This window comes from Stegodyphus dumicola, chromosome 11 (genome assembly GCF_044657685.1).
Source record: "Stegodyphus dumicola isolate Sdum_Otavi_A_Nest chromosome 11, ASM4465768v1".
Lineage (NCBI taxonomy): Eukaryota > Metazoa > Arthropoda > Arachnida > Araneae > Eresidae > Stegodyphus > Stegodyphus dumicola.
This window is the reverse complement of record NC_140778.1, coordinates 165,736,936-165,749,008: the sequence shown is the minus strand read 5'-3', so window position 1 is coordinate 165,749,008 and position 12,073 is coordinate 165,736,936. Positions and strand designations below refer to the sequence as shown.

The 12,073-nt window shown below is 42.8% G+C and overlaps 1 pseudogene; it reads left to right on the top strand.

The window, feature by feature from the left end:
- Positions 1-3,047: 3,047 nt before the first annotated feature.
- Positions 3,048-3,921, top strand: LOC146994541 (uncharacterized; annotated as a pseudogene).
- The last annotated feature ends 8,152 nt before the right edge of the window (positions 3,922-12,073 follow it).

Here is a 12,073-nt window from a genome sequence, read left to right as displayed (position 1 = left end):
CGAATTTTAACGTAATACTACACCTGTATGTAATCTTAAATGTAATCCCAAACGAATATGTATGTAATCCGAAATGAATATGTAATGTATCCTTAATGCATATATCTCTGTTATAGTACGTGAATTCTAATGTACTTCTAATTAAACTGCGCTGGTATATAATCTTAAATATATTTTCATGTAATCCTAATGAATATGTCCTGTATCCTCAATGTATATATTATAATTGAATATGTTACGTATCCTTAATGTACCCTTAATGTCTATGAATATAATATTGCATGCGAAGTTAACTGTAATTCTACACTAAATCAGACATACCAGAATTACCTCTGTATTCCTTTTACTGCACAGCTCCATATCTAAACAAATTGCATTTGCATGTAATCTCCAATACATATGTATGCAATCTGAAAGGAATATGTAATATTTCCTTAATGCATGTGTCTCTGTAATAATACGTGCATTTTACTATAATTCTAATTAAACTACAACTGTATGTAATTCTAAATGTCAGCCCAAACGTATACGTACGTAATCCCAATGAACGTGTAATGTATCCTTAACGCATATGTCTCTGTTATATTAAGTGAAATTTACTGTAATTCTAATTAAACTGCACTTGTATGTAATCCAAATGTATACATATGCAATCCAAATGAATATCTTATATTTCCTTAATGTTTCCTTATCGCATATTATAATTGTATATGTCACGCATCCTTAATGTACCCTTAACGTATATGTATAAGTTATTGCACATGAATTTAAATGTAATTCTACACTAATTCATGCATACCAGACTTATCTTTGTATTGCTATTATTGCACAGCTCCGTATTTATGCAAATTGCATTTGCATGTAACTCCAAAAGTATATGTATGAAATCCGAATTGTATATATATGTAATCCGAAACGAATATGTAATGTGTCCTCAATGCATATGTCTCTGTTATAGTACGTGAATTTTGATGTCACTCTAATGATTATGTCATGTATCCTTACTGCATATTATAATTGTATATATTATGTATCCTTAATGTACCCTTAATGTATATGTATGTTATTGCACACGAAAATGACATAATTGTATCTGTTACGTATCCTTAATGTACCCTTAACGTATATGCATATGCTATTGCACACGAATTTAAATGTAATTCTACAGTAATTTAGGCATACCAGAATCATTTCAGGATTGCTAATACTGCACAGCTCTGTATTTAAACAAATTGCATTTGTATGTAATCCCAAATGTATACGTATGTAATCCGAATTGTACATGCATGTAATCTCAAATGAATACGTCATGTATCCTCAATGCATACGTCTCTGTTATAGTACGCGAATTTTAATGTAATTCTAACTAAACTGCACTTGTATGGAATCCTAATGTACAAGTATGTAATCCCAAAAGTACACGTATGTAACCCGATATGCATAAGGGGGTAATGTATCCTTACCGCATACATCTCTGCTCCAGTACGTGAATATTAATGTAGTTTTTAATTTACCTGCATATGTATACCTGTTATGTTTTCTACTGTATGGATCCTTATAGGGATCTATTGCATGAGGTTCTATGCATAATTGTATCACTGTTCAATCAGCATTAACATTAAATAATCTGTAATTATCATCGAGCAGGACGCATTCTTGAAACTTATGAACGCAAGCGTTTCATAAGTGTCATTGGTATTATTTAGATTAGCCATTTATTTTACTGTACGAATTAACATACTAATCTCATTTCTGTTGGTGTCAATATACGCATTCTTGTACCTTGTTTCATCGTGTGCTCTTGCAATAATAACATTTGATTTGTTGCTCTCATTTTAAACTTTATAAAGCTATTTTATAAATCACTATATTGTATCTACCATGTATCAACTGTATGTTCAACCACCGTTGTATTACAATGTATCTCTCTTCTTTTAGTCTCAATAAATTCCCGGGGGCCCTTTGGTTCGTTGAACTGCTCCTGGGATGGATCCGGCGTTGCGTCTGGGCGCTCGGTGCGAGGCACGCGTGAGGCTCCTCTCTAGCCAACTCTAGATAAGGGTGGACATGGTGCTGTACTGATTAATCTCTATGACAAAGGGACAGTGCCCATGCCCACCGTCACTTATCACTTATCTCTTTGACCTGATTATCGACCCGGTGATTCGTGCCGTCCAGGCTGACGCCCAGCTCCACAACGTCCTCGCCTATGCTGACGACTTGCTCCTCCTGGCATCCTCGCCCACTGTGCTACAAGACCGCATTGATCGTGTGACCATGATGTGCAGATCCCTCGGCCTCGAGCTTAACCCGGTGAAATGTTCCACCTGGCACTTCTCTGGCGCCCAGCCGGTCCGCTCGCGACGTACGACCTTCGTCATCGATGGCTCACCACTTCACCTACTGGAAGACGGTGACGGCACTGAGTTTCTTGGTAAGCCCATCGGATTCCAGCTCCCACGTGACGATGCCACTCTCTCCAACCACCTGGATGCTTGCAAGATGCTGATGGACTCACGACTCGCCCCCTGGCAAAGACTGGATGCGATCAAGACCTTCTTGTTTCCCGCTCTTTCCTTCCAGATGAGGACCAGCCACTTCAAGAAGACGACTTGGGCCCGCATTGATGAAGTCCTGCGCCCCCGGATCAAGGCCACTCTCAATGTCCCGTCTAGAGCTGCCAATGAATATCTTTATGGCGACCCTAACTCGGCATGCCTGGACATTCCATTGGCGGCCGAGGACTCGGACATTGCTTTGATCGATGGTGCCTTCAAGCTCCTCACTTCCAAAGACCCTGGAGTTCGTGCCCTTGCCTGGACTGACCTTCGTCAAGTCGTTGCACAAAGGACTAGGACTGATGTCTTCCATCAAGACTTATCTGCGTATATAACGGCCCCCTCCGGATTCTCGCCTCTTCTTCCTCGATCTGGTCCCTGGCTCGCTCTGCCTCTCGCCGCCTGGCTGTCTCCTGGTTGTTTGATGATGGTGACTATGTCTCCCTATCTCACGCGAACGCATATCTCCAGGCCAACAAGCGCACTCGGATGTTCAGGACGCTGCGGACCAACCTCAGGAAGGCTCGTTCTGAAAAGCTCCTCTCCCTCCCAAATAAAGGGAAGGCCTTGGAATGTGCTGCATCTGCTAGGGCCAGCTGTCACTTTTTTCGTGATGGCACGTTCACGCGCTTCGCTGACTGCCGATTTGTACACCGTGCCAGACTCAACCTCGTGTCCTTGAATGGTGCTCGCCCCGGTACCGACGGCGAGCGTAGGTGTCGCAGATGCAACTTTAACAATGAAACTCTCCCCCAAGTGCTATGTCACTGCATGAGGTACAGTCGGCTTTAGCAACAGCGCCACAACGCCATCGTAGAACGCATCAAGAAGGCTGCGAGTGGGCGATGGAGCCTTCTTTCTGAGAACCAGGCCATTGAAGACTTTCCTTTACGACCTGACCTTGTTCTCACCAGGGATGACTAATGCCTCATTCTCGATATTACAGTCTCCTTCGAAAACCGACTGTCCTCATTCGAAGCAGCACGCAGGGAGAAGGAACAGAAATATCGCCCCGTCGTCGAGCACCTGAGAAGCAGATTCAGCGATGTTCGTGTTGAGGCGATTGTTGTCCGCGCCTTAGGATCCTGGGACTCCGCCAACGACCGAATTCTCAACAGAATATGCTCGAAAAAATATCAAAGACTTATGAGGAAGCTGATCGTCAGCGACACGATTCGTGCTTCAAGGGACATATACGTAGAACATTTAACCGGTGTGCCTCAAGCAACTGCTGCGTCTTAGACATTTTTGTGACTGCCTTTTAATTATTTTTTTTTCTCATACTAGTGTGACTCTACATAGTTCACTCTTCAACATCCATGCCGTAGTAATGACTGTTACCAACTCCTATGGATAATAAATGTATAACATAGACACATTCGGGACTGTATACCACGTTTAATTGTTCACCCTGCCTGTGTGGTCAAATATTTTGTACAAAATTCTTACTTTTTATTAGTCATATGGAAACACCCTGCATGTGCAGTGATATTCTTTGTAAAAACATTGTAAATAACTTCCTGTCAAAAGCTACCTGAGCTTTTTATATTGTATATAACATGTAACATTTGCTTGGATCAATAAAGATTTTTTTTCTGTTCTTATCAGCTTAATTTGTGCACTTATTTTATTTTTATTTTTACAGTGGTGATTATGCTGATAGAGTAGAAACCTCACTTGGAGGGCGGAGCTGACGGCGGAGCCGGAGTGAACCTTGGGTAAGTTTTGCTTTTTCTCTTCTTCCTGTTGACGCTTGATAGTTTGAATATGTTCTTTACTTGCGTTCAACAGAACCCTTTCCTATCCCCCTGTGAGCGTGCAGGGTTTTTTGTTTTTTTTTGGCTGTTTCCGTTACTCCTGGACTTACCGCAATCGGTTTGACTGAGTGGATGGCGGGGCCCTTCTGTTTCTGCCTTCTTTTTGCTAATAGCGACTGTGTTACAGCTCGCTTTAGTGTGGAGAAGGCTTCTTTTCTGTACTCTCTTGCTTTGCGTAGCACTGAGCACTTTTGTAGTGTATCCTTGCATACGTCGAGCCCTCATTTCTTTTCCGTTTCCACTCTCCCACCTATTTTGGTGGGTTGGGTCTTTCTTTTCTCACCTCTTTCCCTCATTGCTTCTTCTGCTATCCGTTAAAACTTTCTTCCTTTTTTTTCTTACCAGGTACTTTTGGCTCGGACGAAAGCTCTGACCTCCTGCCTTCCCATTGATCTTACCAAGAGTCCTTTTTTCTTGCTGCTGCTTTGCCTGCCCTTCTCTATTTACAGGATGCCTGGCTCTCCTGACACCGCTGATCCACCGACGCCCTGCCTCCCAGCGCGGACCTTGAGTGGTAGACAACCCGATGGAAGGATATGCTCCCCACCACGCCTAGCTGCTCGACCAAGACCACGCCCGCCTCCTGCAGTAAGGAGCCTGGTTCTAGGTCCCCACCACTCACTTGCTGCCACCACTCACTTGCTGCCACCACTCACTTGATCCATAGACTTGCTGCCGCTGTCTATGGATCCCTGCGCGGACGTTACCCCTGGAGTCTCAATTCCCAAGGAGTTGACTGGACGCCGGGCGAATACTCACGTCTCCGTTTTTTGCAGTCCGACCGCCGCAAAGGATGGTGCCACCCCAGAAGGTCTGCCCCGTTCCAGGATGGACGCTGCTTCCACTGGAGGACTCCACACTTCTAAGATCACCGATGGATGCCCTGTTCCCGTTCCCGCCACTGGTGCGAACTCCGGAGGACAACCCTGTTCCTGGATGATGGGTGCTTCTTCGGACGAAAGACCTCCGAAACGCCATGTTGCCGCCTTCGTTACTCCGACTGGCCCGCCCATCACGAATACAACTCACATACGTGAACTCCTCGGCATAATTCAGGCCACCCACCAAGCTCGCCGGTCCTCTGATGCCACGCCCTCATCCTTGTTGCAGCCAGGACCACAGACGTCTATTCACGCTCAGGTAGTCGTTGGACCATCCACATCGCCCCTGACTACTGCTGGAACATCATCGATAGCTGCCACTCCCTTAAAACCCAACAAGAAATGTGACACATGTGGCAAACCCTTCACGAAGACCTCGAAGCTCAAAAGCCACACGAGACTCCACCAGAAGTATGGGACGCAACTAGGCCACTCACATCCACCTGCCGACGCTCCTGCATCGTGCCCTTCTCGTGAGTCCCCGATTGCAAGCCATACGAGGTCAAGATCTGCTGCCAAGCTGACCTGAATATCCCCAGCCTCCGTCACTGTCGGACGCACGTTTTTTGAGCTCCACAGAATTCCGCTTACATCTGCGGAAAAACCGCAGTTTTTGAAAAAATTTTTATTTATGCAAGTGCGCGTATCATTAAGGAATACACCCATAACAAAATTTGTGATTTATTTTGATTTTTGTGCGAAATGTGAGTGTCAGTGAAAAATCATCATTCCGAAAATAAATTTGTGCACCTCCACGCCGGACCACCGGCGCGAGCCCTACCGCCCGTCACCACGTGGTTGCCGTACTAGGCTTGGATTTACCACTGAAATCATCAAAGTGCCAAAAAATGCCATTCTTTTGAAAAATCGATAACTCCGGTTCTAAAAGGCCTAAAATCACCTACGAAAGAGTTCCAAGGTAGGAATTTAATATTCTTTCTAACAGTGTACTCCAATAGTGTATAATCAAATTTTTAAGGATTTTGGTCTTTGGACTTTTTGACTATTATTTCACCGATTTCAGCGAGTTTTCAATAAAGTTCTAAGTTGCTATTTTGTTTAAAAATCATTATCTCAATATCTATTTTGTATATTTTTACCATTTACAGTGCTCTATACTCAGTAATTTATGCTCTATGTAATAATTTATTGTATAAATTACTAAGTTACTGCAACATATGCGACCCAAACGTATATCCAATTTGTAGTACATGCAATTGATCCGGTATACATACCATATAAGTCAATCAATATCTGCATTTCAAATTAGAGTGAGTGAGTGAGTGATTATGGCGCAAAAACCAGAGATGGTTATGACGCGCCAAACACAAGATGGGATGATTACAATTGATGACATTAAAATTCAATCAATAAAAACAAGTAGATAAATGTACCAAATCCAGAGGATGAAGTCATATAAACACAAGTTAAAAAGCACATATTAAAATTCAAGACACAGTCTTCAAAACAAATTACATTTGGTAATAAAAGCCAATCTCTTTTAAATAATAAAATAAATTACAATTCACCTCTCTTCCGATTAAACGGTCGAGAGGTAAGTCACAGCTATTAAAATATTTCTGGCGAAGACTATTAAAACATGGACACTCAATTAAAATATGACGAACAGATAAACAAACATTACAATTAAAACAAACAGGCTCATTTTCAGCTTTGAGAAGATAGTTATGTGTGACTCGAGTGTGACCAATTCTGAGGCGAGTCAAAAGAACGTCCTCCTTACAATTTCCAACAATATCCCAATGCTCAATTCTAGGCTTGACGTTTCTCAACTTGTTGTGATGCTGAACATCCCAAAGTTGCTGCCATTTTTTTCGGACCTTTCCCTTGATGACATTGCAGATATCTCTAGAAGGGATAAGGCGACTGGACAGTTCAACAGCAGATTTGGCTGCGATATCTGCAAGCTCATTTCCTTTTATTCCAACATGTCCAGGAACCCAGCAGTACAGGACTTCATAACCTCGAATCGTTAAATTTATATGAATTTTGAGAACATCCACTACCACAGGATTCTGAGTGTTGGGAAAAGCTTCCAAGGATTTAAGAGCACTATACGAGTCTGTGTAAACTATGAACTTTTTGTGGCAGAGCTTTGAGATATACAAAAGACCATAATATATAGCAGTCAGTTCAGATGTTAGGACTGAGAAAGCATGGTGCAGGCATCTGCCCTGTATGTAATTTTCAAATACAAAAGCCATCCCAACATGATCATTTGTCTTTGATCCATCTGTGTATATCGGATAATAACTGCTATATTTGTGCCTGTGCTCAGCAAAGAGTTGTCTATAAACGATCTCGTTAGTGCTTGCCTTCACGTGATGTTTGAAAACATCAAGAAGCTGAATCCGTGAATTTTCCCAAGGTGGGATTTCAAAGTTCTGTACTGCTTGGGGGCGCATATCAGAGAGGGAAAGTTCCTCAATGATAGGGCGAAGTCTTAAAGGAAAGGTAGGAACGCAGGATGGACGTGTTTCAAATAAAGTGTTACACTCATTATCAAGTAAGCACAGCTTATTGGGATGTTCAAGTTGGGATAAGATATTAAAATATTGTAAAAGGGACAATTGCTCACGCCTCAGATAAAGTGATGGTTCGTTACAGTCAACATATAGGCTCTGCACAGGAGAAGTCCTGAATGCTCCTGAACAAATCCGCAGACCTTGATGGTGAACAGGATCCAGTTTTAACAAAACAGATGACCGAGCGGATCCATACACAACTGAGCCATAGTCCAGTTTAGACCGGACGAGCGCTCTGTAAATGCGAAGCATGGAGCAACGCTCTGCACCCCAGGAGGTGTTCGCCAACACTTTTAAAATATTTAGTGTTTTTAGACACTTCTATCTCAGGTTTAAAACATGAGAAAGGAAAGTCAATTTTCGGTCGAACGTCACTCCTAAAAATTTTACTTCAGGCGCAACTGGAATAATTGTACCATTCAAATATAACTCAGGTTCAGGATGGAGACCTCGCTTCCTACAAAAGTGCACGCACACAGTTTTCTGTTTCGAAAATGTAAATCCCTGTTTGTCTGACCATTCTTGGATCTTATTCAGAGCCATCTGCAGTTGCCTCTCTACATGTCTCATGTCTGCTCCTCGACAGCTAATCTGCAGATCATCAACATATAGAGATCCCAAGATGGTGGGAGGAAGTTCTTTTAGTACAGAATTTATTTTTAAACTAAACAGGGTTACACTGAGCACACAGCCTTGAGGCACACCCTCTTCCTGTTTAAAAACATCCGAAAAAACAGAGCCAATTCTTACTTGAAAAGTTCTAGTGTTCAAGAAATTTTGAATGAAAATTGGTAGGTTGCCGCGCAAGCCACTCTCGTGAAGATCCCCGAGTATACCGTATCTCCATGCCTTATCATAAGCTTTTTCAATGTCGAAGAATATCGAGACAAGGTGGCTTCTTCTTACAAATGCTTTTCGAATAGATGTCTCTAAGAGGAGCATGTTATCTACAGTTGTTCTTCCCTTTCGAAAACCACTCTGATAAGGCGATATAATATCATTCTTTTCCAAGAAGTAGACTAGGTGGCTGTTTACCATCTTTTCAAACAGTTTGCAGAGGCAACTCGTAAGGGCAATTGGCCGATAGTTGGAGGGATTCCTTGGATCTTTCCCTGGCTTACGAATAAGAATGACAATAGCTCTCCTCCATGCACTGGGAAAGGCATGCTCCTTCCACACCCTATTGTAAAGAGTGAGAAGGGCATTCAGTGACTTACAGGACAGATGCTTTAGCATTTCATAATTCACTCCATCAAGACCCGGAGAAGACCTATGTGTCTGCAATAAAGCACTCCTTAATTCAAGCATAGTAAAGTCTCTATTGTAAGGCTCAGATTTGGAAGAGTTGAATGCGATGGGATTTAATTCAGAGTGCTGCTTCATAGAAAGAAATGCAGGTGTATAGTTTCTGCTGGAAGAAACGGAAGCAAATTTCTCACCGATAGTATTCGCAATTTCTTCTATGGAGCTAATCACTCGGCCATCTTTTTCCAAAAAGGAAAGTGAGTGGTCTTTATATATGCCGCATGCTTTTCGAACTCTTTCCCAAACCCGCTTGCTAGGCGTGGAGGATGTTATTGACGACACATATGAAATCCAGGAATCCCTCTGGCTCTGCCTTCTTACTTTTCGTGCATTTGCTTTGGCTCTTTTAAAGGCTATGAGGTTTCGCAGAGTAGGATATCTACGAAAAATACCCCATGCTTTTTTCTGTTTTTTCAGTGCTTCATGACAGTCGCGATTCCACCATGGTTTTGAATATTTTAGTAGTTTTCCTGATGTTCTTGGAATGGAGAGCATAGCTGCCTGAATAATAGTATTAGTAACAGCTTCAACAGCGTCATCGATATGCGCATCTTCTACCATTTCATCTGTGAGCTCTGCAATGGAAGAGAAGAGTTCCCAGTCTGCCCTGTCCAGTATGAATCGAGGGGATCTCGACATGGGGTTTGCTCCTCTTCGTGCAAGAGACACAAGAATGGGATAATGATCACTGTTGTGAAGACCTTTACCCACATTAAAAGTGCAAAAAGGCAACAGAGATGGTGAACAGATGGCAAGGTCGAGAGCATGGAATGTTTTTGAAGGCTCATGGAAGTACGTATCTTGCCCATTATTTAGGAGACAAAGGCTGTGATCTTCGATCATCTGCTCAATTTGTCTTCCTCGGCAATTAGTATCCTTACTACCCCAGAGCGGACTATGGCCGTTAAAATCTCCTATTATGATGAAAGGCTCAGGCAGCTGCTCTAAAAGACCATTTAAATCTTGCTGATCAATATGCCCATTTGGAGGCAAATACAGAGAAACGACTGTAGCAACAAAATCAAAATTTGTTTGAGTAGCGACAACTTGGAGGGATGTCGTCAAAGAAAGCACATTTGAGGGATAATCCAGTGAGGTGAGGACACCTACACCTCCACTGGCACGCTCACCTGCAATGTTATCTTTCCTGACGAAAGAAAACCTCCGAAGTTTTGCTTGTTGTTCCGGTTTTAGATTTGTTTCCTGTATTGCGAAGCATTAAGGTTGATGAACATTGATTATAGCTTTGATGTCGAGCAGATTTCGGTGGAAACCACGACAGTTCCATGATACGAGGGTGGCCATTATGAATAGTTTTTGTTCTTTCTGTGCTCTTGTTTGGTTTTTCGTGGAAGTAGATGCTTGGGAACTTCCAGACCCTCTTCTACTTCCATACCGTCTGAATCCGCAGATTCAGAAACCATTCCATCAAGAGAGCTATTGCTGGAACTTCTATTTTTATTTGTTTCTTTTCGTGTGGTAGTTTTGGGTTTGCTTTGAATTACTATTTCTTTATTTTGTACTGTATGGGTTGGGTTTTCTTTCTTCTTGTTGTTTGTAGTCTGTTGAGTTTTGTTTGGTGGCGTCTGCATACTAACTGATGTTTGGGTAGCAACTGAGCGAGATTTTTTAAGAGCATTGGCGTAAGATGTATTTGGTCGTAGCTGTGTGCTTTGGACTAATCTTCTGGCTTCGGCATATGAGATGTTCCTCGTAACCTTTGCAGTCTGCACTTCTTTTTCCAATTTCCATTTTGGACAGAGGCGTGAAAATGCTGGGTGCTCACCCTTGCAATTTATACAAAGATGCGCAGCGGTACAATTTTCAGAATCGTGGCCAATCTGTGAGCATCGGGCACATGTGAGGCTGCCACGACAAGACGTCTTAGAATGGCCCAAACGCTGGCATTGGAAGCATCGCATAGGGTTGGGAATATAAGGTCTTACGGGACAATTTCAATATCCGGCCTTAATATTCTTAGGCAGATCAGGCGTGTTGAAGGTAAGGATCACGTGTTTCGTATCGATCAACTTACCTTCCTTACGCATCTTGATCCGCCTAGCACCGCAGACATTTTGGTCGGATAGCTCGGAAGCGATCTCTTCTTCAGGAACATATAGAAGGTCGAATTCCGATATAACGCCACGACAATAATTCAGTGTCTTATGTGCTGTTACATTGACATTCGCTTGCCCAAGTTTAGTTATTTGAAGTAAAGAAGCAGACTGGGTGGCTGAGATTGTATCAATAAGGAAGTCTCCGGAGCGGAGACGCTTTATATTTCTCGGCTCACCAATACAAGACTGGATGTATTTGTTAATCACGAAAGGAGACATCTTATGCATTTCGCCAGAAGGACTAGAGATGACTAGGAAACGGGGACTATTGTTATGATTTTTTTTATTTGCATCTGTCCGTAATTTTTTTGCAGAATTTTCAGAACTAGATTGAGTGACTGGTTTAGTAGTAGACTTTTCAGAACTAGGTTGAATGATTGGTTTATTAGTAGGTGGTTCAGAGCTAGGTTGAGTGACTGGTTTAGTATGGACGTTTCAGAACTAGGTTGAGAGACTGGAGTGACTTCGAAGTCTTTGATCAGAAAAATTTGAGAATTATCCATATTGAAATAAGAAAAGATTCGGGTCCGACGGCCCCGCCCACCACGGAGCCCAACAAGGGAACACAGATTCCTGTGTTAGGGCTAGCCGGACCTATACGCAAACTGAAGCCCCACAGTCGGCTTTCCCGAAAGCAGGTACTCCCGAGAGCTTGACCCCAAGCCACTGACACAAGGACTAGTGACCAGTCGATTGACACCCGTGAGGACGACTAAGGTGCCTCCCGTTTAGCTGAAGCAGAGGCCAAAGCAGTGTGTTGGGTACAGTACCTCGCCCCTCAACTACCAGGACCCTCCTTTCCAGCGACACGGGTCTCCACGCACGGCAAACACGTGGGCAGTTTTCTCG